General features: G+C 41.2%; 1 long non-coding RNA gene across 9 annotated transcripts in view; it reads left to right on the forward strand.

Annotated features, from left to right (window-relative positions):
- The first annotated feature begins 1,487 nt into the window (after positions 1–1,487).
- The window catches only part of LOC129638614 (uncharacterized), a 107,163-nt gene continuing 82,228 nt past the window's right edge, over positions 1,488–26,422 (forward strand). Inside the window, exons 1-2 of one of the 9 annotated variants that reach the window (XR_008707935.1) lie at positions 5,294–6,424; positions 18,248–18,328. This is a non-coding gene — a long non-coding RNA (uncharacterized LOC129638614). Of the gene's footprint in view, positions 1,527–5,281; positions 6,626–18,247; positions 18,329–26,422 lie in introns of those variants that run through there. The other 8 variants (XR_008707939.1, XR_008707941.1, XR_008707936.1 and 5 more) reach the window with 8 other exon arrangements.

Below are 26,422 nucleotides of genomic sequence, written 5' to 3' on the forward strand. Positions count from 1 at the left end.
TAACTTCAAGTTGATGATAATTTAGACATATCTTGAATAAATTATGCATATATACAAAGCACATGTATAACATAAACGTGAGTGCATGCATAGTTACTCAGTTGTGTCTGACTCTTTGAAACCCCAAGGACTATAGTCTGCCAGACTCCAGTGTAAACATGATGATGTACAATTTAATCTATTTTAAAGAGATTTTAAATACATTAAAATAATCAATTAGCATATACATTTATTGTTTTTCATTAATATATTCATGTTAATTGTTAAAAATGCCAAATCATATTTTAAAATCATGTAATTAGTATTGTTGGACTTCTAAAGTAACATTACTGATGATTAATTTGAATGAATGATAAAATCTTCAATTAATCAAATAAATCCAGAGTCTTATCATATGTAAAGTACTGTGGCAAATAAAAAGAAACATAATTTAGCTGCTGCTGCTGCTAAGTCACTTCAGTCGTGTCCAACTCTGAGTGACCCCATAGACGTCAGCCCACCAGGCTTTCCTGCCCCTGGGATTCTCCAGGCAAGAACACTGGAGTGGGTTGCCATTTCCTTCTCCAATGCATGCAAGTGAAAAGTGAAAGTGAAGTCGCTCAGTCGTGTCCGACTCTTAGCAACCCCATGGACTGTAGCCTACCAGGCTCCTCCATCCATGGGATTTTCCAGGCAAGAGTACTGGAGTGGGGTGCCATTGCCTTCTCCGATAATTTAGCTAGGGAAGGAATTTAATAATAATTAAATTTGCATAGCAAGAAAAAAATTACAGTTGATGCAAACATTGCTAATTGAAATCAGCAGATAGAGCATTGTAAGTTGAATGGTGTCAAAATGTTATAAGGAAGCACTTTGAAGCGATACATAATGAACATAAACGTGGTCAGTTAGAGGGGATAGACACGGCATACTGACCAGTCTGGTGGTCTGTAAATAGAGTCTTTTAGCATGAACTAAGATTCCTGCAGTAGGAAAGTAAATTGGAGCTATAGTATGAAGAACTTTGAATGCCAGGGTAATATTTTTGAACAGTGGTAAGTTATTGAGTGTTACTATAGTCATTTTTCACCAGAAGGTTTATCTACCTGATTTATTGAGCATCAGCCATGTGTAAGAGTCACTGTGTTAAGTATTATAGGAAGTTAAATTAGCAATGATGACTTCTGCATTCAAGCAGCTGATTGTCTACTACATAGGAGAAAATAGAGTACACCAGCAACTATTGAATAAGTCAGGTTATGACAGGAGTTACAAGAGAAGAGTAAACCAAGTGTTAAGATAGAAGAGGGGAAGAGAAATTAACTCCAGCTGGGAGGATTCAGGACTACCTGAGAAAAGAACAGGCATTTCAATTGTCCTTGAAAGACGGAGGAAATTTTGACAACACCTTTTCTCCATGAGGGGAGCATGCATTTTAAATAGGAAAACCAAGAGCACAGGAGTAGGAAATTGCAGAACAAATTAAAGGCCTAGAAAGTGATTTAGCTTGGCTAGAATCCAAAGAGCAAGAGGAGGAGGAATGAGAGGTAAGGGCAGAAATGCAGAGTGGGACCTGGATGTGGAGGGGCTTTACAGACAAGCTTAGACACTTGCACTTTATTCTTTCCTCTTGTTTCTGGGGAGAGAGTGAGTCTTAAAAATACCTCCCCTGAAGTTCTCATAAGCATCTCCAGGAGTTCATGTCCTGGAGATGGATACACATATGGTGAATGGTAAAATCTTTACTATGGGGAAATTGCTAGGGAAGAAGAACAGTGGGTGGGATGAATTAAAAAGGGAAATTATAAGCAGGAAGAAGTTTCAGGAGCTCTCACAATAGTACAGGTGGCTCTATGAGGGTTAGAAGTACTACGTTCTTTTTCTTTCTTCCGTCCCTATCTTAATGAGAGCTTCCCAGGTGGCACTAGTGGTAAAGAACTCCTGCCAATGCAGGAGATTTAAGAGACATGAGTTCGATCCCTGGGTCAGGAAGATCCCTTGAAGGAGGGCATGGCAACCCACTCCAGGATTTTTGCCTGGAGAATCCCCTGGGCAGAGGAGCCTGGCAACCTACAGTCCATGGAATTGCAAAGCATCAGACACAGCTGAGTGACTGAGCACACACTATACCCATCTTAATGAGATATAATTGACATATAACATGATGTAAGTTTAAGGTGATTTGATATATATATGTTGCTAAATGATTACTGCAGTAAGTTTGTTAACATATCTGTCACCTCACACAGTTACTACTACTAAGTTCTGAATCTCCCACCAGTCTGCACTTTCTGCATGGAAGATGGGCATGTTAAACAGGAAATAGCTTTTTAAACCTTCGCCGAGGTTCAGTGGATAGTGTCCATTGACTGACTAGATGTGGGAATCAGTCAAGGAGGAATTAAGGATAGTTTCCTGATTTAAGTCTTTGTTAACTAAAAGACAACATCTGTCTTAAAATTAAAGCATGGAAAAGATAGAAGAGTTATTTTGGTTGCCTGCAATATAGTGCGTTCAGGTCCAAGATTACAAGATGGCAGACCGAGCATATTTATTGACTTGCCCTCTATCTCTAGTCCAATTGATGTCACAGTAAAATAGTTAGGCTAGAAACTCATAAAATCCAGGAGAAAAGGAGGGAGAAGTTATAAGAAAATGAGAGGAAAATTAATTTCTGGAAGATAGATCACAGAGAAATATGAGGAGGGACACATTACAGAGGAAGTAGCTGCCTGGTGGGCATATGGGAAATGGAATGGAAGATGACTAGGCTCAAGTTGGCAGACGTAGAATGAAGAAAACCGAAGTGATGCTCTGAAGGTTTGTCAGTGCAGTGTGATAGGGGTGTCCTTCCTTACCTCTATGCCTAGCACTGCCAGGAAGCCTCAGATGTGTGGGGCAAGAACTCCTGGTGGATCTTCTCTGGCTGGAAGTAGACGAAATGCTCTAGTAAAAATATCCGTCCTGATATATTTGTTGGTGTGAAAGAGTTTGTCAAATAGTGTTCTCCTGAATTAAACTGTCCGAAGAAAACGAAACCTTCTAGAGAACTATGCTCCTCACTGTGATTATCAGTTTGCCTCTTGCCCATTGAACACTTATACCTCACAGCCATGAACACATAAAGTCATGCATTCTTCCCACTCAGGGGAAGGGTTATATGTAAAAACAGTTCAGAGGAAACCTCAATTATTTATAATGATAAACCCAGATTTTCATTCTTAAACACAAATGGAATCCAAGATACCAGACTATTGAAAAAAACAGTAGTGCTGAAAGAAAATGGAGATAAGAAAATACACTAAAATATGTCATTAAAATATATAAAAACATATATTGACACTGGAGGAACTTGAGGTAAATTTAGGGCTTCCCTCGTGTCTCAGTGGTAAAGAGCTCACCTGCAAATGCAGGAGACATAAGACACAGGGTTTGATCCCTGGGTTGCGTAGATCCCCTGGAAGAGGGCATGGTAATCCATTCCAGTATTCTTGCCTAGAGAATCCCATGGACAGAGGAGCCTGGTGGGCTATAATCCATGAGGTTGAAAAGAGTCAAACATTACTGAAATGACTTAGCATTCACATACACTAGGGAACAGGAGATAACTTAAAAAAAAAATTCTATCCTGTTAGTATTGGCATTAAGATGTGAAACAATACTATATCCAGAAAGCAGAAGCAGGATGCTATGAAGAAAGAATGAATAAATGAGAAATGACTTTTATAAATTACAAATGATTGCTGAAAAGTAAAACTCCAATAACATTAAGCAAAGACAAACAAAATCACCAAAATATGAAAAACAAGGTACAATAAATCTGAAAGTTCAGAAATCAGACTAGCAGGAGTCCCAGAAATGAAAAGCCAAGAGAAGAGAGAAGAAATGAACAAAATAATGAAAGAAAATTTCCCAGAGCTGAATGTAATATTTTCATATGCTGTAAGAGATGACTAAAAATACGCCCCCCCAACACATTCCTATGAAATTTAAGATCATTTCAGATGCAGATAAGAAGTTTTCAGAAAGAAAAATTTCCTTAAAAGGATGGCGGATCAGGCTAGTGTCAGACGTCTCGTCAGTCACATGGGTGTGTGACTATAATAGAATTATGCTTTCAAAGCTCTGAGGAAAAGTTATTTTGACACGAAATTTCCATAACCAATCAATGAATCAATTAGGGTAGAATAAAGGCATTTTCAGGTATGCAAGGATTCAGAAAATTTGCCTACCATGGATCCTTTTTGCAGACATTTCTCAGTGATAGCAAAATGAGAAAGGGAACTGAGAAAGAAGACACGGTATTTCGGCCAGATATGCAGTGTGGGAAAGCCCAGGATGAGAGCTGTGTGGGAGGTGGAGGACCTAGAACTACAGGAGAAATGTCTCTTGGAAAAAGGAGACTTTATTATATGATTGAGAGTAAATTTCAGGATATAGTGAAAGCATATATTTCCTGTTTTTAAAAGAAAAAAAACAAGATAATTAAACCCCTCCACCTCTCTGTCTTCCAAACCAGTTCAAATTCAAAAAGTACAAGAAAGTCATGGTCCAAATATGGAGCAAACAGAAATGTGACAGTGAAGAAGGAATTCATAGGGCCTGGACTCCGTCTTAGGCCTGTTCATGCTGATCATGCGTGGTCACCTTTCCAAGGGACTCTGAACTCTGTGCTTAGTGCCTATGAAAACAACAACAGAAGGATAAGACCCCCTCCAGACAGGGGAACCTTGAAGATCATATCTAGGTTGCTCATCGCCTAAGAGAAAACATACACTAATCACACCTTCCTCCAAACAGGCCATAGTTTTTTCTGTATCAATCGGAGTGTGACCTCGGGTTTATTGATTATTGGCTAATTGTTTGACTGTTTGAGCACATGAGTACATAGCACGTGAATGACGGGGTTATTGGGATTGTATTTTCTTTGGTTTATGTAAGGCTCAAGGAATTTGGAGTGGTGGGTTCAGACACGTACACGTGGGGTATAAAAGATTTTCACAAATGCTGGTCGGGGTCCTTGGCTAAGAGGAGACTCTGCCTTGGGCCCGCCGGTGTAATAGACCGCACTCCACTGTCTGCATTGTTCTTCTGAGTGAGTTTATTTCCCGGAACGCGTGGCTACAACAACAGGATTTGGCATAATTGAGGCCACACGATAAAATAATCCATTTGACTGGTATGCAGGAGTGCTGTTCCGGGCCAACCAGCATAGGGATGTGGTACTTGAGAAGTAAAGGTAAACAAGCATATTTCTAAATATATGTAAAGTAAATAATATTTAAATAATTACAATGACATAGATACTGTTTATTGGTTTAAAATTTTCAGAATCTATATGCAAACCATTAAAGACAATTATTGGTCATAATACTGAATATAAATTATAAAATTAAAAGTTTAGATAACAGGACTTAGAAGAGATAAAGAAGAAGGAAAAGTGAAGTTAAGGGCAAGGGGTTAATATCTTTAACACTGTCACAGTGGGAAGTTGCTAGGTCAGGTCAAAATTTGACAAAATAAGAATACAGATTTTAAAATATTTAAAATTCCAGATGTGGCAGGGAGAGTAATTAATAGTGATGATTAACAGCAATGACGTATAGAGAGGATGGGGAAGGATGAATTAAGTGAGCTAGTTGTCATCATTTGTAAGTTTGCCTTTGAATAAAAAAAAAATGAAGTAAACAATAGAGGTAGCAAAATCAAATAAGAGTGTTTACTTCTAGGAATAGATAGTGTGGACCATTTATTTCAGCTAAAAATAGTGCAGTTTAGTAAAACTGGACACCTGAAAACCTAAAGAAAGAAATTATCTGTGGTCCATGGACCAGCAACGTTGACACCACTTGGGAGTGAACTGGAGATAGTCTTGTATCCACCCCTCCAGATCTACAGAATCAGAACGTCCATTTTGATAAGATCTCCAGGTGATTTGAGAGACACTCAGCTGGTGATCTAATTGTTCTAGGAGCCATCATGTGTAAAACACCGCCTCGCTGCTCTTAATTAAAGCAGTCTCCTCAGAGCCAGCGGTGGTAGCTTCCTGCCGCCAAATCTTCTCCCTCCGTCTCGTCTTCTCTGGGCCATCAATCTTTTCACTGACATTCAGGAGAATGTTAACTACAACTTTTTTGGGTTTAACCTGCTGCTGCTGCTGCTGCTAAGTCGCTTCAGTCGTGTCCGACTCTGTGCCACGCCATAGGTGGCAGCCCATCAGGCTCCCCCGTCCCTGGGATTCTCCAGGCAAGAACACTGGAGTGGGTTGCCATTTCCTTTTCCAATGCATGAAAATGAAAAGTGAAAGTGAAGTTGCTCAGTCGTGTCCGACTCTTCGCGACCCCATGGACTGCAGCCCACCAGGCTCCTCTGTCCATGGGTTTAACCTGAGTCTGCATCAAAGGAAGGAGGCCCTGAAGATTCCTGAGGACTTGCAGGATGATGAGTAAGCTTGAAATGAGGAGAGATGGACATTCACAGTGAGAGCAGCTAGCAGGGACTGAAGGGATCCTTTCTAGTAGGGTATTCCTTTGTTCCCTGCCAAGGAATAAAGCAGGTATCAGTTAGAGTCACATATATCTGTGTGTTTCGCAAACTCTGTGGTATTCTTCGTGCTTTTATGCATTGCACACAGCAAGACAATTAGGTAAATTAGCACTCCTCCTTTTTAAAAAAATTTAAATCATTATTTTATTTCTGTTATGAGTTGAATTGTGTACCCTTCCCTCAAATTCATATTTTTAAAACTTAACACCCAGAATCTCAGACTGAATTAGCATTTGTTCTTAGGTCTCAACTCTAAGAGAAAACAAGCTGTAAATAATCACAATTCAAATTCACAGCTGAGGGGTTTTAGTAGCTGATCAGACGCTCAACCTCCAGAACACTGATTATTGTGGGAAAGGTTCATGCAGGCCAGAAAATATTTAATGGGACTAACATTTTTGAAACTATAAAATATGAACCCTTTGATCTAGCTTTTCTAGGGGGTGAAAATTTAAATTTGTGTTTTCTTTACATATTTTACTTTCTTTGAAATTTGATTGAAAGCAGGCTGGGGTATGCGAGTCAAAGTTGTATTTTATTCATTGCTGGCTTGTCTCTTGCCTCTGGGCAAGAGTATGTAGGGTTCATCCTGCCCAGCAATGAGATTTCTTTTTATTCTTAAAACATTCTTCCTGGGAAGGGACTGTAGACCTTATTGTAACATGTGATGACTCAGTTGCTTAGCACACGGTTCATTCTCTGGTTGCTCGGGATATGGGTACTTTGTGCTTGTTTTGGGTTTGAGCCAAGTCTGAGCCACGTCCGTCTGCACGGGCTGGCCGGCTGCACTCTGACTCCGGTCAGCACTGGCTGTTACTCTCCTAGTCATCTTTTTATCTTTTTGGGTAATCTTCAGCTTAATTTGGTTCCTGCCTTTAATACTCCCATCTGGCTTCTTTCTTTTTTTTTTTTTTTTAATAAAAACATCTGTCTGAAACTTATATAGTCATCCCCATGACCACTTGGTTATTTAGAGTAATGTTCTTCTTGTGTGGAACTGGGGTCCACGATAACTCCTTATACTGAACATGGAAGAAACTTGCTGCAAGTCTGTGTAACTAGATGACTGTTGAGAATGTTCAGGCCATTTCTTTCTTTGGTCTCTCTGATTGGTACCTTTTCAAAGGAGAATTTACTCTGGGGACAGAGAGCTCGTCTTCCATCCCCCTGAAAAATACCCATTGTCTCTGAAGATGACAATATTGCACAGGCACTTTGATCAAACGATACAGATGAAAGCAGGACCTATTATATAGATTAACTGTTAGATTACTTTTCTGGAGAAAGTTTATCTTTTTGCTATCTATGTTTTGGTTAAATTATAGCTCTTGATTTTTCATTGTTCTTGATACATTTGCTGAGGAATTAAGAGATCTCAATTAGAGATAACAGGGTTTGCCTTTTGTTTATGTGTGTATAATATTAGTGGCTAGATTTATTAACCTTAGTGCTTCCTTTAGACATAATTTAAAGTAAAAGGGACATGTGGAAATTTTCAATGTGATGACTTTGTACCAGATATTGATGGTGTTGGTTAAGCTGCTGTATATATACATTTGTCCATACTCTTCAAATCATACACTTAAAAACTGCCAAATTATGTTGTATAAATAATATTTCAGTAAAACTGATTAAAAAGAAGTAATGCTAAGTAAAAATGAATCAAATCTTAGATTTTCCTACCACATGTTACCATTGTTTCCTCCAAACCATCCCAAATATCTTCTTCCTTTTGTTCCTTAGGTATCGTTTTAAGTAAGCTTGGGCTGCTTACAAAGGAGTACCAAGGACTGGGTGGCTTATAAAAAAAGACAGAAATTAGAACCAAGAATTGGAGTGCTGCTATAACAAATACAAAAAATATGGAATCAGCCTTGGAACTGGACAGTGGGTGGAGGCAGGAAGCGATTTAATGTGTGTTAGAAAGAGCCTGTGTGTTAGTCGCTTAGTCGTGTCTGACTCTTTGCGATCCCATAGACTGTAGCCTACCAGTCCCCTCTGTCCATGGGATTCTCCAGGCAAAAATACTGCAGTGGGTCACCATTCTCTTCTTCAGGGTATCTTCCTGACTTTGGCATCAAACCTGGGTCTCCCACATTGTAGGCAGATTGTTTATCATCTGAGCCACCAGGGAAAACCACATTGACATAAATGGATCTTTAGAGGCAGTTTTGGTGAAAGTCAAAAAGAAAGGAGGACAGCTGTAGGGAAAACCTCAACTTAGAAAATGCCTCAGTTCAGTTCAGTTCAGTCACTCAGTCGTGTCCGACTCTTTGCGACCCCATGAATCGCAGCACGCCAGGCCTCCCTGTCCATCACCAACTCCTGGAGTTCACTCAGACTCACGTCCATCGAGTCAGTGATGCCATCCAGCTGTCTCATCCTCTGTCGTCCCCTTCTCCTCCTGCCCCCAATTCCTCCCAGCATCAGAGTCTTTTCCAATGAGTCAACTCTTTGCATGAGGTGGCCAAAGTACTGAAATTTCAGCTTCAGCATCATTCCTTGCAAAGAAATCCCAGGACTGATCTCCTTCAGAATGGACTGGTTGGATCTCCTTGCAGTCCAAGGGACTCTCAAGAGTCTTCTCCAACACCACAGTTCAAAAGCATCAATTCTTCAGCGCTCAGCTTTCTTCACAGTCCAACTCTCACATCCATACATGACCACAGGAAAAACCATAGCCTTGACTAGACAGACCTTAGTTGGCAAAGTAATGTCTCTGCTTTTGAATATGCTGTCTAGGTTTGTCATAACTTTTCTTCCAAGGAGTAAGTGTCTTTTAATTTAATGGCTGCAGTCACCATCTGCAGTGATTTTGAAGCTCCAAAAAATAAAGTCTGACAGTGTTTCCACTGTTTCTCCATCTATTTCCCATGAAGTGATGGGACCAGATGCCATGATCTTCGTTTTCTGAATGTTGAGTTTAAACCAACTTTTTCACTCTCTACTTTCACTTTCATCAAGAGGCTTTTTAGTTCCTCTTCACTTTCTGCCATAAGGGTGGTGTCATCTGCATATCTGAGGTTATTGGTATTTCTCTTGGCAATCTTGATTCCAGCTTGTGCTTCTTCCAGCCCAACGTTCCTCATGATGTACTCTGCATATAAGTTAAATAAACAGGGTGACAATATATAGCTTTGACGAACTCCTTTTCCTATTTGGAACCAGTCTGTTGTTCCATGTCCAGTTCTAACTGTTGCTTCCTGACCTGCATATAGGTTTCTCAAGAGGCAGGTCAGGTGGTCTGGTATTCCCATCTCTTACAGAATTTTCCACAGTTTATTGTGATCCACACAGTCAAAGGCTTTGGCATAGTCAATAAAGCAGAAATAGATGTCTTTCTGGAACTCTCTTGCTTTTTTGATGATCCAGTGGATGTTGGCAATTTGATCTCTGGTTCCTCTGCCTTTTCTAAAACCAGCTTGAACATCTGGAAGTTCATGGTTCACGTATTGCTGAAGCTTGGCTTGGAGAATTTTGAGTATTACTTTACTAGCATGTGAGATGAGTGCAATTGTGCGGTAGTTTGAGCATTCTTTGGCATTGCCTTTCTTTGGGATTGGAATGAAAACTGACCTCTTCCAGTCCTGTGGCCACTGCTGAGATTTCCAAATTTGCTGGCATATTGAGTGTAGCACTTTCACAGCATCATCTTTCAGGATTTGAAATAGCTCAACTGGAATTCCATCACCTCTACTAGCTTTGTTTGTAGTGATGCTTTCTAAGGCCCATTTGACTACACATTCCAGGATGTCTGGCTCTAGGTGAGTGATCACACCATCGTGATTATCTGGATCGTGAAGATCTTTTTTGTACAGTTCTTCTGCATATACTTGTCACCTCTTATTAATATCTTCTGCTTCTGTTAGGTCCATACCATTTCTGTCCTTTATCGAGTCCATCTTTGCATGAAATGTTCCTTTGGTATCTCTGATTTTCTTGAAGAGATCCCTGGTCTTTCCCATTCTGTTGTTTTCCTCTATTTCTTTGCATTGATCGCTGAGGAAGGCTTTCTTATCTCTTCTTGCTATTCTTTGGAACTCTGCATTCAGATGCTTATATCTTTCCTTTTCTCCTTTGCTTTTCACTTCTCTTCTTTTCACAGCTATTTGTAAGGCCTTCCCAGACAGCCATTTTGCTTTTTTGCATTTCTTTTCCATGGGGATGGTCTTGATCCCTGTCTCCTGTACAATGTCATGAACCTCCGTCCATAGTTCATCAGGCACTCTATCTATCAGATCTAGGCCCTTAAATCTATTTCTCACTTCCACTGTATAATCATAAGGGATTTGATTTAGGTCATACCTGAATGGTCTAGTGGTTTTCCCTATTTTCTTCAATTTAAGTCTGAATTTGGCAATAAGGAGTTCACGATCTGAGCCACAGTCAGCTCCTGGTCTTGTTTTTGTTGACTGTATAGAGCTTCTCCATCTTTGGCTGCAAAGAATATAATCAATCTGATTTCCGTGTTGACCATCTGGTAATGTCCATGTATAGAGTCTTCTCTTGTGTTATTGGAAGAGGGTGTTTGCTATGACCAGTGTATTTTCTTGGCAAAACTCTATTAGTCTTTGCCCTGCTTCATTCTGTATTCCAAGGCCAAATTTGCCTGTTACTCCAGGTGTTTCTTGACTTCCTACTTTTGCATTCCAGTCCCCTATAATGAAAAGAACATCTTTTTTGAGTGTTAGTTCTAAAAGGTCTTGTAGGTCTTCATAGAACCATTCAACTTCAGCTTCTTCAGCATTACTGGTTGGGGTATAGACTTGGATTACTGTGATATTGAATGGTTTGCCTTGGAAATGAACAGAGATCATTCTGTCATTTTTCAGATTGCATCCAAGCACTGCATTTCGGACTCTTTTGTTGACCATGATGGCTACTCCATTTCTTCTAAGGGATTCCTGCCCGCAGTAGTAGATATAATGGTCATCTGAGTTAAATTCACCCATTCCAGTCCATTTTAGTTTGCTGATTCCTAGAATGTCGACATTCACTCTTGCCATCTCCTGTTTGACCACTTCCAATTTGCCTTGATTCATGGACCTGACATTCCAGGTTCCTATGCAATATTGCTCTTTACAGCATTGGACCTTGCTTCTATCAGCAGTCACATCCACAGCTGAGTATTGTTTTTGCTTTGGCTCCATCCCTTCATTCTTTCTGGAGTTATTTCTCTACTGGTCTCCAGTAGCATATTGGGCACCTACTGACCTGGGGAGTTCCTCTTTCAGTATCCTATCATTTTGGCTTTTCATACTGTTCATGGGGTTCTCAAGGCAAGAATACTTTAGTGGTTTTTATTGAAAGCAGGACTTGAGAGCAATGACACTGGGTATTTAGCTGAAGAAATTGCTAAACAATGTGTTGAAGGTGAGCCTTGGCCCTTCCTGACAGCTTATAGTAAAATTTGAGAGAAATGATTTAAAGAAGGAATTGTTGAGCAAAGAAAGAACGTGAAGATCTGGAAAATTCTCAGCCCATTCATACTGAAAAAAATAAGAACACTGAAGATGTGGCCAAGTGACTGTTTGACTAAATTAGTATGGGTCAGCTATCTGAACAGAAAGTAAAAGTTGCTCAGTCATGCCTGACTCTTTGCGACCCCATGGACTATATAGTCCATGGAATTCTCTAGGCCAGAATACTGGAGTGGGTAGCCGTTTCCTTCTCCAGGGGATCTTCCGAACCCAGGGATCGAACCCAGGTCTCCCACATTGCAGGCAGATTCTTTACCAGCTGAGCCACAGGGGAAACCCAAGAATACTGGAATGGGTAGCCTACCCCCTCAGCAGATCTTCCCAACCCAGGAATCAAACCGGGGTCTCCTGCATTGCAGTTGGATTCTTTATCAACTGAGCTATCAGGGAAGCCCATCTGAAGAGAAGCCAGGAATCACTCCAAAGCAATGGAAGAATGACCTAGAAGGTGACTGAGAGATAATCAGAGCTGCCAATCCTGCCACAGGTCCCTAGTGTAGGGACAGTGGGACAGACGGGTAGGCAGAGTGGTTTCAAAGTGGGTGCTACTGTGCCCGTGTGACCCCTGTGTGTGATGCTGGAGTTCTCTCACATCACAGACTCTACCTGGGTGCCCCCTGCCCCCTGTCCTCTGGTTCAGTGCTCCTTGCCTATCCCAGGTACAGCTACAGGGGGCCTTGAAGGCCAGACCTCCAGAAAGATTCAGGCAGCAAAATGTGGTGGCATCTATATGGCGCTGTCTCCACTGGCATGAAGAGCATGCAGTCTCAGGGGCATGGCAGTCTCCTCGTAGGTTTGAGGTTAGAGCTGCCTGGAGCCACAGGGAACCTGCCCCCAGCTCAGGAGAATGGTGGCATTGGGAGGAGGGGGGGCACCCCCCAGCAGGGGTGATGTTGCCATGCTATGAGCCCAGAAGGCAGAGCATTGAGTCAAAGGGGATTATTCTTGAGCCTTAAGGTTTAATGTTATCTGCCTCATTAGGTTCTGGATGTATGTGAGGCTGTTGCTCCTTTCTTGTTTCTCCCTTTTGGAATTGGAATGTCTCTCCTATCCCTGTCCCACTATTGTCTTTTGGAAGTGCATAGCATGTTTGGTTTCACAGGTTCGCAGCTGGGGAGGAATTTGCTCAGGATGACTCATACCTCGAGTCTTACCCGTATATGATTTAGATGATGTTTAGATGAGAGCCTGGACTTAGACCTTAAAGTTGATACTGCAACAAGTTAAAACTTTGGGGGCTCTTGGATGGATTGAATGTATTCTGCATGCTGGAAAGATATGGATTTAGGTAGGTCAAGGGAGGAATGCAACAGACTGAATATGTCTTCCCCCAGATTCACAGATTGAAACCTACTCGCCAGCATGATGGTATTTGAAGATGAAGTCTTTAGGAGGTGACTAGGTCATAAAGGCCAAGCCTTCATGAATGGGGTTAGGGCCCTTATAGAAGGGCCCCAGAGAGCTTCCTTGCTTCTCCTACCAGTGAGGGCTCAATGAGCAAATAGTCTATAAACTGAGAAACACCAAACACTGAATCTCCAGAAACCTAGATTTTGGACATCCCAGAACTGTGAGAAAGAAATGTTCGTTGTTTAAAGCACCTATTCTATGATATTTTTGTTAGAGCTATCTGAATGGACTAAGATAGGTATTACATTCTTGGTTTCACCACTCATTGCCAATCACAGGAAATGGGTTTTCAAGGTCTTGTCATTTTCATCAGATTTGTGCTGATTTTTCTTAGATTAGGTAAATCTAGTGTGAAGCAGATCCTTGTTAATTACATTCTTGCTGCTTATAAGGAATGGTCAGAGGAGTGACCCACTCATCGGCAATCTGGTATAAGTGCCTGTGTTAATTGTGTTCCAGGCTAAACAGCAATACCTGTGCTTAATTGCATTTCTCTGGCCACTGCTCATGAATCTGTGGCCCAGGCTAGCTTTCCAGAATCAAGCTAGTCTCCTGGTTTTGCACTTCTCCTTTGTCTTTCTGGAGTTTAAAAAAATCAAAATCCCCTCCCTGCTTCAAAAAATACTTGTGTGTTATTGTATTTTTATCTCTTTCCATGTATTATATCTTCCAAATAAGACTGTAAGGCCCCTGAGGGCAGCCACCAGCTGTCCCTCACGCTGACCAGAATAGACACCTTGTGCTAGGCAGGTTTTAAATTCATGTTCTAGCAGCTGCATGCTTCTGTTATAGCATTTACCACACTTAACTAAAATTGTCAACTTGTATTTGTGAAATTATAAACTCCTAAATGGCCCATGTCTTTCTGTTTGTTGTATGCTCAGTACACAGCTCTGAACTTGGTAAGACGTTCAAAAACCTTATAGAAAAAGCAGGTTGATTAACAGGAGGGGTGATGGAAGACACAGCTAACCAAAATATTTACCCTTTGTTTTGCAACATTATTTGAAATTGCTACCTCAGATTTCATACTTTCATTCTGAAATTGTATTGTGACCTATTTGGGACTGTGTTATCTGAGTGAAATGCTACCTTAGCACACTAATAGCCAGGTTTAGTTTGGCTAGTGTTTCTCAAATGTTGGTGGTGGTTATCCATTTTAAGAAAAACATTTACCCTGAAAGCAGGAAGGGAAAAATGTCTATTAATACATACACATATACAGATACATATATATAAATGTATACATTCAAAGACCATAGTTATATTACCCTTGCCTTACTTACCACTAGGACACATTCTGATATTTTTTTCCCTCTATTATGCTCTAGTCTCCTTATACTTTTAAAAATACACGTTGTAGGATGCACTTTATTGATTTCATGCTCACTAATGTGATTTGAAAGCACTGCTTTGGTTTATTGACTAAACCACTGCCATTATCATACACATATCTGTGCTAGGTGTTGAAAAGAAAACAAAAAGATTTCTGAAATATAGATCTGGACATTGAGTGTTGCCAGGGGAGAGATGGCTAGCAAAGAAAAGACCGTGGGCCCTTAGATTGGATGAAAGGAGGTCATTCAAAGAAAGGTGGGGGTGGGTGAGAAGAGGCTCTAAAGATAATTTCTCCTACTTCTCGTTGCATTTTTTATAGTCCAGTGTTCACCTGTCTTTCCAGCTGGACTGTGAATGCTTCCAGGACAGGAGCTATACATTATTCATCTTCATACCTTCGTTGCCTAACAAGGCTTCTGGGCTCAATAAATATTTGCTAGGTTGAGGATAAGATAAGAGCTAATATTTATCAAGCACTTAACCATGTGCCACACAAGCATGTGAATAGATGCTGTTGGTTCTCTGCTCAACTCCTTTTACCTGAGGACTGATCGTTAATGCTTCCTGCTACCCTCTTCATAGAACTCTATCCAGTGGCTAACGACCAACCCCCTGCCTCTGTAGTACACTTGCTCCAGATCTTCCCATGGATCAGGCTAAAGCAATTTCCAGAGGAGACCACATCCTTGTTCAGTTTTCTTACTTTGCTCTATTCTGCTTCTCTTCCTCTTTTATTAAAAAATCACATTCACAAGAAACCCTACCTCACACTCTGCTTCTAGGGAACCACCCGAAGAGAACCTGGTTCCAAGCAATTTACAGTGCTATTTATCTAGTCCTTAGAGAAAGCCGTGGAGCTGGCTATTTATTGAAAACAGGTACAGGTGAAGACACGCAGAGGTGCCCTGAGACTTGTACGGAGGCCATCTGGTCCTTGCCGGGGCTCTGTCCCATCACCCACACTGCATCCAGGATTGGGTCTGTGACTGTCTCACAGGACCCATGGGCACACTGCTCATGGATGGGCACTGGAGGAAAGGTGGCTGGTCCCCCAGTTCTGTACATTGACTCTTATTTATTAGCACTATTCAAGCTATGGATGAGATTATTTAAATTTTTGAAAAGTACAGCATAGACATATTCTTTAGTTTATTTCAAATTTTGCAAATAGAGGATATTTCAACTTTCATTCTATCAATTCAGCAACAGAGAAGTCATCGTAAAGGTAAAACTAACGTGACAGACGATATTTGTATACTCTCAGTTTTTTGCTGAACTTGACTACTCCACAGACATTTGATTGAAAGCCTGCTCATGCTGGTGGTTGAAATCCAATTTGCAGTAAGTCACTTGTTCACTGTCAAGGTTAACAGTTTCTAAGCTACAGAGAGATGAGGAACATATCTGTACTCAATGAATTGCCATTTGCCTTTTTTGCAAAACATGATTCTGGGTTTCTATGTTTCATTTATAAGCTCTGTGGTTGCTGCTTCCCATTCTGTAGCTAGATTATCATTCGCTGCCAACACCAAATGTACTTATCACCATATAGGAGTTTGTTTTTTTTTTTTAATATCAAAGTTTTGAGTATTGAGCACTTGGTTATTTACTGTCCAAAGTTAAGAAAAGAGGCAAAATAGAACAGCAATTCAGCACATTTTTGGTATCAGAATAGGTTTCAGTTTTCTAGCTGTGTGACACATGGTATATCATTTAACACATCTGAGCTCAGTTTGTTAATCTTTAAAAGTAATAATACTTTCTACCTTGTGGGATTGTGGAAATAGTCCAATAGGATGCTTAACATAGTACCTAATACTACATACAATAAAAAATGTTAATCACTAAGTAGCGTCTAACTCGTTGTGACCCCAAGGACTGTAGCCCGCTTGGCTCCTCTGTCCATGTAATTCTCCAGGCAAGATGCTGGAGTGGATTCCCATTCCCTTTTCCAGGGGATCTTCCTGACCCAGGGATCGAACCCAGGTCTCCTGCATTGCCAGCAGATTCTTTGCCATCTCAGCCACCAGGGAAGCCCCAATACTACATAAGTGCTCATTAAAAGCTAGTTTCTGTTGTAATTATTATTACTATTGCTGTATGTTTTATTTTGGTCACCATCTTTCAGTAATACTATTCCAATTTCCTTTTGGTGAATGGCCTCTGCTATTTGGACAATCTTGCTGAGATTATAATTGAAGGAGATTTGATCTTCCTTAGCTGAGGGGTTGATATGTGTCCTAAAATAGGCTTTTAGACTCTTCTGGGGCTTTGGGGCCTGAGAGGGAAGATGCAAGAATGGAGGCTAAACTAACAAAATAACTGGAGCAGAATCATCCATGTGGCAGCTCTGTTGATACAGGAAAACTCTGGGATGTCTCTGGTCCCTGCCCTTCCTGATTCTGCTTCTTCAGGCCTCTGGTTCTCTGAGCCACACCGCACCTTGAAATGAATTCTCTTTTGCTGGTATTACTCAGAGTTGGATTCTGTTTCTTGCAACTAAATCAGCTCTGAATATTAATTGGAAGAACTGATGCTGAAGCTGGAACTTCAATACTTTGGCTACCTGATGTGAAGAAATGATTCCTTTGAAAAGACCCTGATGCTGGTACAGATTGAAGGCAGGAGGAGAATAGGGCAACAGAGGATGAGATGGTTGGATAGTATCACCGACTCAATGAACATGAGTTTGAGTAAACTCGGAGAGTTGGTGATGGACAGGGAGGCCTGGCATGCTGCAGTCCATGGGGTCACAAAGAATCAGACATGACTGAGCGACTAAACTGAAAGAATGTAAAAAGATATTAATTATATAAATATAATTAAGGCCAGTTTTTCCAGGAAAGACAGATGCCATGAATTTGAAATACATTATTTCTTAGACCTGCTATTATACTCTTCTCTTTTCTATAGGGATCCATGAGCTGCAGGTATTTTGAAGACTTCATTGTAGTAAAATCCTCAATCTTGTTCACTGTTCTACCCCTAGTAGAGGAACCAGCACTCAGTACTCTTTGCTGAATGAAAAGAGAAATATTTTCAGCCTGCCTTCTCAGTTTACATCATTGTTGGGGTTAGAATAGCATTCTAGTTCTTTTGTGAGATATAGATCTTTTATATAATCCCTGGATCGAGAAGATCCCCTGGAGAAGGAAATGGCAACCCACTCCTGTTTTCTTGCCTGGAGAATCCCATGGACTTGTGGTCTATCCTCTGTAGTGTTGGAAAAAGCCAGACATGACTGAAGCTACTTAGCATGCACACATGTAGTCCTTTTATATACAGCTTCTTCTGAGTATAGAGTTAGGCATTATTTTTGCGTGCATGCTCAGTCATGTCCAACTCTGCAACCCTATGGACTATAGCCTGCCAGGCTCCTATGTCCATGGGATTTTCCAAGCAAGAATATTGGAGTGGGTTGCCATTTCCTTCTCCAGTGGATCTTCCCGACCCAGGGATTAAACCCATGTCTCCTGTGTCTCTTGCATTGGCAGGCATTCTTTTTACCACTGAGCCACCTGGCATGCTAGTACTTAAATGTATTACGCTACTAATCATCACAGTGATTTCAAGAGGTAGGTATTTTTTATTTCCATTTTACATTAGTAAACTCTCTCAGATAATTTAAGAAAATCGCCTGATGTTGCATGCTTAGTAAGAGACAGTGTCAGGATTTGAACCCGCTCTACCTGATTTCCAAAGTCTAAGCATTTTTCAGTATATTGTAGAAATCTATAATTATTTCATATCCTTTTGTTTTCTATCCTTTTCATTCATAGAATTGTCTGGTGTCCTATTTTTTGTGCATTTCCTTAGGGTAAATGCAAGGAATGGTGTTATGACTATCAAGTAATTAAACTGACGTGCAAGCAAGTATGTTAAAACTTGCATGTTCACATAAGTGTTGTCCCTTTCAAAATGCTCATCGTGGAAAGTTTTGCTTTCTATTCTCAACATATTCTCTCAACATGCCTGTGTCTCATTCTCTTGAGCACTCTTAATATAGCAACTCTTTGCCCTTTGAGAAGACATTTGATCTTTAAAACAGCCAGAGGCATTTGGAGAGCAATCTAGTGAAGAAGATGGACAATCACATTGGGAAGGACCATTTTAGTGAAAAATGACGTATGAGTGTTAAAGTGTTGAAGCTGGTCCATTGTGACGACTCCTGAAGGTTCTGGCTCCCCAGGCTCCTGCCACCTGCCCTGAGGATCAGCTCTCACCTGTAATTCATTTGCTTCCCGCCACTCCCAGGCTGTTCATTGCCTTGGGTTTCTTTTACTACTATAGCCAGAGTCTTGCAAAGGTGGATGTTCTTCCCATTCAACAACAGCAAGATGTTTCATTTGTGTCAAAATCTGTAGACACCCTAGAGCATTGGCATTTAGTGGGTAGAGGCCAAAGATGCTGCTAAATATCCTGCAGTATACAGGAGTGCCCTCTGCTTCTTTTTTATTATTGAAGTATAGTTGATTTACAATGTTGTGTTTCCTTGTTAAAGGGATTTTACCAGCTTCTTACTATGCTTTGGTTTTGATTGTAATTAACTCAAGTCATGCTCAGTTTCATATGAGATGATCACAACCAGCTGAAGAGGAGATTGTTACAGAGAACTAGACCTAAACATGCAGTGTATGAGTTCAGAATGACCTGGCATTAGGTTGCTGACTTAGTCAGTTCAGTTCAGTCGCTCAGTCATGTCCGACTCTTTGTGACCCCATGAATCGCAGCACGCCAGGCCTCCCTGTCCATCACCAACTCCTGGAGTTCACTCAAACTCATATCCATCGAGTCAGTGATGCTATCCAGCCATCTCATCCTCTGTTGTCCCCTTCTCCTCCTGCCCCCAATCCCTCCCAGCATCAGAGTCTTTTCCAGTGAGTCAACTCTTCGCATGAGGTGGCCAAAGTACTGGAGTTTCAGCTTTAGCATCATTCCTTCCAAAGAACACCCAGGACTGATCTTTAGAATGGACTGGTTGGATCTTAGTAGCTTCTATAACACCTGGGGCAAGGGGGCGTGGAGAAGGAATATAGGAATAAGAGAAGGACAGTGAAGGCAGGGACTTAGTATGAGGTTTGCAGTTCAGGACCATAATTCAGCAGCTCCTCTCAGGCAAGGTTATTTGTATTTAAAGTGCATATATGTGTATGTATGGGCTTTCCAGGTGGTACAGTGGTAAAGAATCAGCTGCCCAATGTAGGAGACACAAGAGACGTGGGTTCAATCCCTGGGTCAGGAACATCCCCTGGAGTAGGAAATGGCAACCCACTCCACTATTATTGCCTGGAAAATTCCATCAACAGAGGAACTGGGTGGGATACAATCCATGGGGTCGCAAAGAGCCAGACATAACAGAGCATGCACATATACATGCATGCACATATATGTATAATGATTTACTTTGCTGAAAACCTGAAACTAACACAACACTGTAAATCAGCTATACTCCAGTGAAAAATTTAAAATATCATCCACAATGATGACAATTATTTGCTTGTGTTGTTGTCAGAGCAGCGTGTTTGGTACACTGCCTTTGATGTGTCTCATTGCTGTTTGTTATTGGAAACCACTTTGACATTCTCAAGTGAATGGAATAATTCCTTTTAGTGGGAAAATCATTCCACCAAGGAGATCCAACCAGTCCATCCTTCAGTGCTGGGTGTTCTTTGGAAGGACTGATGTTGAAGCTGAAACTCCAATAGTTTGACCACCTGATGCGAAGAGCTGACTCATTTGAAAAGACCCTGATGCTGGGAAAGATTGAAGGCAGGAGGAGAAGGGGATGACAGAGGATGAGATGGTTGGATGGCATCACGGACTCAATGGGCATGAGTTTGAGTAAACTCCGGGAGTTGGTGATGGACAGGGAGGCCTGGCGTGCTGCAGTTCATGGGATTGCAAAGAGTCGGACACAACTGAGTGACTACACTGAACTGAACATTCCACCATAGCTTGCTTTTCCTATGAGGACTGATTTTAAGCCTCTGGGTGTAAATGTCCTTGTTTGAAGCTTGTTGTTGTCACCAGACAGGAAGGTAGGAACAGTTGCATCTGTTTTGTTTACACAGCATCCCCACTGCCCAACAGACATATAATAGACTCCTTGTAACATTTATTGAATTATGATGGTGTAGTTGTCCCTTAAATGTACATTGGTCCAGGACTGCCCCCCTCCCCCCACTGCATAGATACCAAAATCCAAGGATGCTCAAGTTTCTTATATAAAATAACTAACTACAGTACAGTTAGCCCTACCAACCCACAGATAGGAGGACTGACTGTAACTGACTAAGGGAAGGGGAGGAACCCAAGGGAAGTAGACTAAAAAAAGTAGGAAGGTGAGAGGAATTAGACTTTTTTTTTTAATTGGACATAGGATGGACTCTTGGGCACTTTTTACTTACCCCCTTAAAGGTTTGGTTAACTTCAGGTCATATCTGACTTATAGACAAAGATGAGATGTGATGAGAATTTGGTTATAGTTTATGAATATTAAAAAATACATTTCAGTTCAGTTTAGTCACTCAGTCGTGTCTGACTATTTGTGACTCCATGGACTGCAGCATGCCAGGCCTCCCTGTCCATCACCATCTCCTGGAGTTTACCCAAACTTATGTCCATTGAGTCGGTGATACCATCCAACCACCTCATCCTCTGTCGTCCCTGTTTCCTCCTGCCTTCAATCTTTCCCAGCATCAGGGTCTTCAAATGAGTCATTTCTTCGCATCAGGTGGTCAAAGTATTGGAGTTTCAGCTTCAGCATCCAATGAACACCAATGAACACCCAGGACTGATCTCCTTTAGGATGGACTGGTTAGATCTCCTTGCAGTTCAAGGGACTCTCAAGAGTCTTCTCCAACACCACAGTTCAAAAGCATCAATTCTTCAGTGCTCAGCTTTCTTTATAGTCCAACTCTCATATCCATACACGACTACTGGAAAAACCATAGCCTTGACTAGACAGACCTTTGTTGGCAAAGTAATGTCTCTGCTTTTTAATATGCCGTCTAGGTTGGTCATAACTTTCCTTCCATGGAGTAAGCCTTTTAATTTCATGGCTGCAGTCACCATTTGAAGTGATTTTGGAGCCCCCCAAAATAAAATCTGACATTGATTCCACTGTTTCCCCATCTATTTGCCATGAAATGATGGGGCCGGATGCCATAATCTTCATTTTCTGAATGTTGAACTTTAAGCCAACTTTTTCACTCTCCTTTTTCACTTTCATCAAGAGGCTCTTTAGTTCTTCTTCACTTTCTGCCATAAAGGCGGTGTCGTCTGCATATCTGAGGTTATTGATATTTCTCCCAGCAAGCTTGATTCCAGCTTGTGCTTCATCTAGCCCAGCGTTCCTCATGATGTACTCTGCATATACGTTAAATAAGCATGGTGACAATATACAGCCTTGACGTACGCCTTTTCCTTTTTGGAACCAGTCTGTTGTTCCATGTCCAGTTCTAACTGTTGCTTCCTGACCTGCATATAGGTTTCTCAAGAGGCAGGTCAGGTGGTCTGGTATTCCCATCTCTTGAAGAATTTTCCACAGTTTATTGTGATCCACACAGTCAAAGGCTTTGGCATTTAAATTATGTATTAGTGCTGAATAAGTGCTCTACCATATTGTAAGAACTTGTGGTTCATGGTCTGACATTTCAGATCAGTGTATTTGTATCTAACTGGCTTTGCATGAGAAACAGTGGGCTTCCCTGATGACTCAGCAGGTAAAGAATCTGCCTGCAGTGCAGGAGACACAGGAGACTTGGGTTCAACCCTGGGTCAGGAAAAAACCCTGGAGAAGGAAATGGTAACCCACTCCAGTATTGTTGCCTGAAAAATCCCACGGACAGAGGACCCTAGTGGGCTACAGTACATGGGGTCTCACAGAGTGGGGCATGGCGGAGCGACTAAGCACACACAGTATAAACAGTGAAGTAGGGCTGGTCACTTCAAGGAAGGATAAGGAAACTTTCTTTACTTCAGTCATCCTGAGCTGCAGGAGCCTGAACTCCTTCAAACAGAAGTTGTCCTCCTGGCACAAGGTAGGGCTTGAAATGGAGGGCTGGCAGCTTCCTCCTCCTCAGCTCAACTCACGTTTGCTTTCTTATCCAGTTTTGTTGTTGCTGTTCAGTTGCTAAGTCGTGTCTGACTCCTTGCGACTCCATGGACTTTAATACACCCAGGCTTCCCTGTCCTTCCCTATCTTTTGGAGTTTGCTCAAACTCATGTCCATTGAGTCCGTGATGCTAACAATCTCATCCTCTGCCACCCTCTTTTCCTTTTGCCTTCAATCTTTCCCAGCATCAGAGTCTTTTCCAGTGGGTTGGCTCTTTGTATCAGGTGGCCAAAGTATTGGAGCTTCAGCTTCAGTCCTTCCAATGAATTTTCAGGGTTGATTTTCTTTAGGATTGACAGGTTTGATCTCCTTGAAGTCTGAGGGACTCTCAAGAGTCTTCTCCAGCACCACAATTCAAAAGCATCTATTCTTTGGTGCTCAGCTTTATGGTTTTACTCTCCTATCTGTCCCTGACTACTGGAAAAACCATAGCATGGAAAATGTACCTTTGTCAGCAAACTGAAATCTCTGCTTTTTAATTCGCTGTCTAGGTTTGTCATGGGATTCCTTCTGAGGAGCAAGCGTCTTTTAATTTTGTGGCTGCAGTACTCAGCTTAACTTTCTTTATGTTTCACTACCTTTCTTCCCTTTACTGTAAAACATGTATAAGACAAATGAGAATTTTGGATGGAATTATATTTAGAGCCAGGTCAGTATTAAAAAACAAGTTACCTTAAACAGTAGCATATTAGCATTTTGTGGACAGCAAAGGTTTATTTAGGAAGTTATGCCTTGCAGTTAAAAGCTTTCCTACAGGAATGAATGTAGGTTGGGCTGAGGAGAATGTTTCTCTAAACCCAAAAGCATAGTCACTGGTGGTTAGTGAATCATTCTCAGATTTGTGAACAAAATCTTCTAGGTTTGGTATAATTGAGCAGGATTTCAATTTACTTCAACAACTATTCACTGAGTGAGACCTGTGCTTCTATTTGCTCTGCCCTATATATATGAAGTTGGAGATGGCAATGGCACCCCACTCCAGTACTCTTGCCTGGAAAATCCCATGGACGGAGGAGCCTGGTAGGCTGCAGTCCATGGGGTCGTGAAGAGTCGGACACGACTGAACGACTTCACTTTCACTTTTCACTTTCATGCATTGGAGAAGGAAATGGCAACCCCCTCCAGTGTTCTTGCCTGGAGAATCCCAGGGACAGGGGAGCCTGGTGGGCTGCCGTCTATGGGGTCGCACAGAGTCGGACATGACTGACACGACTTAACAGCGGCAGCAGCATATATGTGAAGTAGGCTTCCCAGGTGGAGCTAGTGGTAGAGAACCTGCCTGCCAATGCAGGAAACTTAAGAGACTCAAGTTCGATCCCTGGGTTTGGAAGATCCTCTGGAGGGGGGCAACCCACACCAGTATTCCTACCTGGAGAATCCCATGGACAAGGAGGCTGGCGGGCTAAGTCTATAAGGTTGCAAAGAGTCAGACACGACTAAAGCGACTTAGCATGCACACTAAGCATCCATGCATATATATAGATTACTACTGATTATGTGTTGGGTAGTTTGGAAATACTTGACCTAAGTAGGTTCAGGTATCTTCTGAGAGTTCAGTCAGTTGGAATAAAGGTTGTAACTTGAATTGTGTATCAAACAGAGAAAGAGAAATAGAAACACTCAAGACATTTTGCCAGCTCTTGCATTTGTATATATTTTCCGTTTCTGATGTGATTACATTTTTAAATTCCCCCCAATTAAGATGTTAAATTATTTGTGGGGAGGAAACTGGGTTTAACTAGTGTTCCCAAGCACAGATTGTAGTGTAAGTACTTTATAGACACTTGGTAAATACTGATTGACTGAGGGCAAGTGTGTACTCCCAAGGGAGCATCCTCTGTGCTTGGTATTTTCCATGAGAAGCAAACCCAGCATTGAAGCATCATTCTTCTAGATTGGGATCATTTCCTGAAAGCTTTCAGTACAATGACAGCAATTAGCTGCCAGACTAATTGCTCCACCACCAACCTTGTTGCATAAGCAAATGGTGCCCAAGGGTAAAATAACATGCACACTGAGGCAAACTTTCCAGCGTGTGCCCCTAAACCTTCCCCCTCAATGGAGAAAGTGACCTTTTGGTGAACAAATGTTCTTTCACCTTCACTGTTTAGAAGTTGTTAACGTTGGGCCAGCTATGTGATTGATGTATGAGTTTTCCTCTTTTCTGAGGAGTAGGTTCTCCTCTTTCCACCTCAGAGCTGTGAGCTTTTTATATTGTTTTCGTTTGATAAGGTGGCTGGACTACCCATAAATTTGAATGTATTTTTTTAATGACCTGGTGGTGCTGAAAGAGTGTTATTCTGCTTTTGTAGGCTGCTGGCTTTTCTTTTGTCACTCACACTGCTAGTTAAACCTTTTGTGAATGTGCTCTTCTATTAGTAATCTGTTTGAAATTAAAAAAAAAAAAATGAAAAAAAAAAGAGTTTCTTGCTTATGGTTGTCTCAGGCAGATAATATCTTTTTTGAGTCTGTTAAAGAGGGCAGATCTTTTAAAGTCACTCTTTCCAGCAAGCTTTAGAGTTTTCCAAGTGGCGGAAGCATTAAAAGGGTAGGAAACCCAGGGCCTGAACCAATTTTATTTAATAGTTTTAAATTTGGAGGTATGATGTTGCATGCTCTGACGAAAGGGAAGATTGAAGCAGTATAGATGCATGACTAAGAATACAGATTCCGGGGTGAAGTGTTTGACCCTGGGCGAGTACTTATCCTGTCTGTGCCTCAGTTTCCTTGCCTTTAAAATGAAAACAGTGGTAAAAATAGTACCTACTTCATAAGGGTTGTCGTGAGGCGTTAATGGGGGTCTGGTTGCCAGGGGGAAAGTATGGGGGGGAAGGAGAGATGGTTAGGAAGTTTAGGATCAACATGTACACACGGCTGTATTTAAAATGGATAACCAACAAGGTGCTACTGGCTAGCAGAGGGACCTATGCTCGATATTATGTGGCAGCCTCTATGGGGGGAGGGTTTGGGGGAGAATCGATATGGTATATGTATGACTGAGACGCTTTGCTGTTCATCTGAAACTCTCACAACATTTTTAATCGACTATACCCAATACAAAATAAAAAGTTTTAGAAAGTTAATGTATACAGAACGTTTAGGCCAGAATGCCTGGTGCACTGTAAGTACTTCCTGAATGTTAGCCATTACAGGGTCTCCATCAACTCTGCAATCCTAATAGCTCTATTATTATTGTTTTAAAAATAATTTCTTTGGTGGCCAAAATGAACATGAAACTATATAAGGCTATTTTTATCTTTATTCCATTTTATGTGAATATTTATAAGTTTTGCTGTGGAAATGTTAATATGTTTGATCTGGAGTGTTGTCCAATCTACTAGATGAGTTACATATGTATGGTGTATGCATGATATTATGTTCCCTAAATCAGGCAAGTTCTGAGTTCTGAAATAATCTGACCCAAGGAACAGGAGGTATGCGAGATAGGACAATATATTGGCAAATATACTTCCTGTTTGATCACCCATCCTGCTGCTTCTTGGGTACATCCCTTGTTATTTACTTATAGGAATTAGAGAAAATAGAAATTTCT

Source organism: Bubalus kerabau, chromosome 1 (assembly GCF_029407905.1).
Source record: "Bubalus kerabau isolate K-KA32 ecotype Philippines breed swamp buffalo chromosome 1, PCC_UOA_SB_1v2, whole genome shotgun sequence".
NCBI lineage: Eukaryota > Metazoa > Chordata > Mammalia > Artiodactyla > Bovidae > Bubalus > Bubalus kerabau.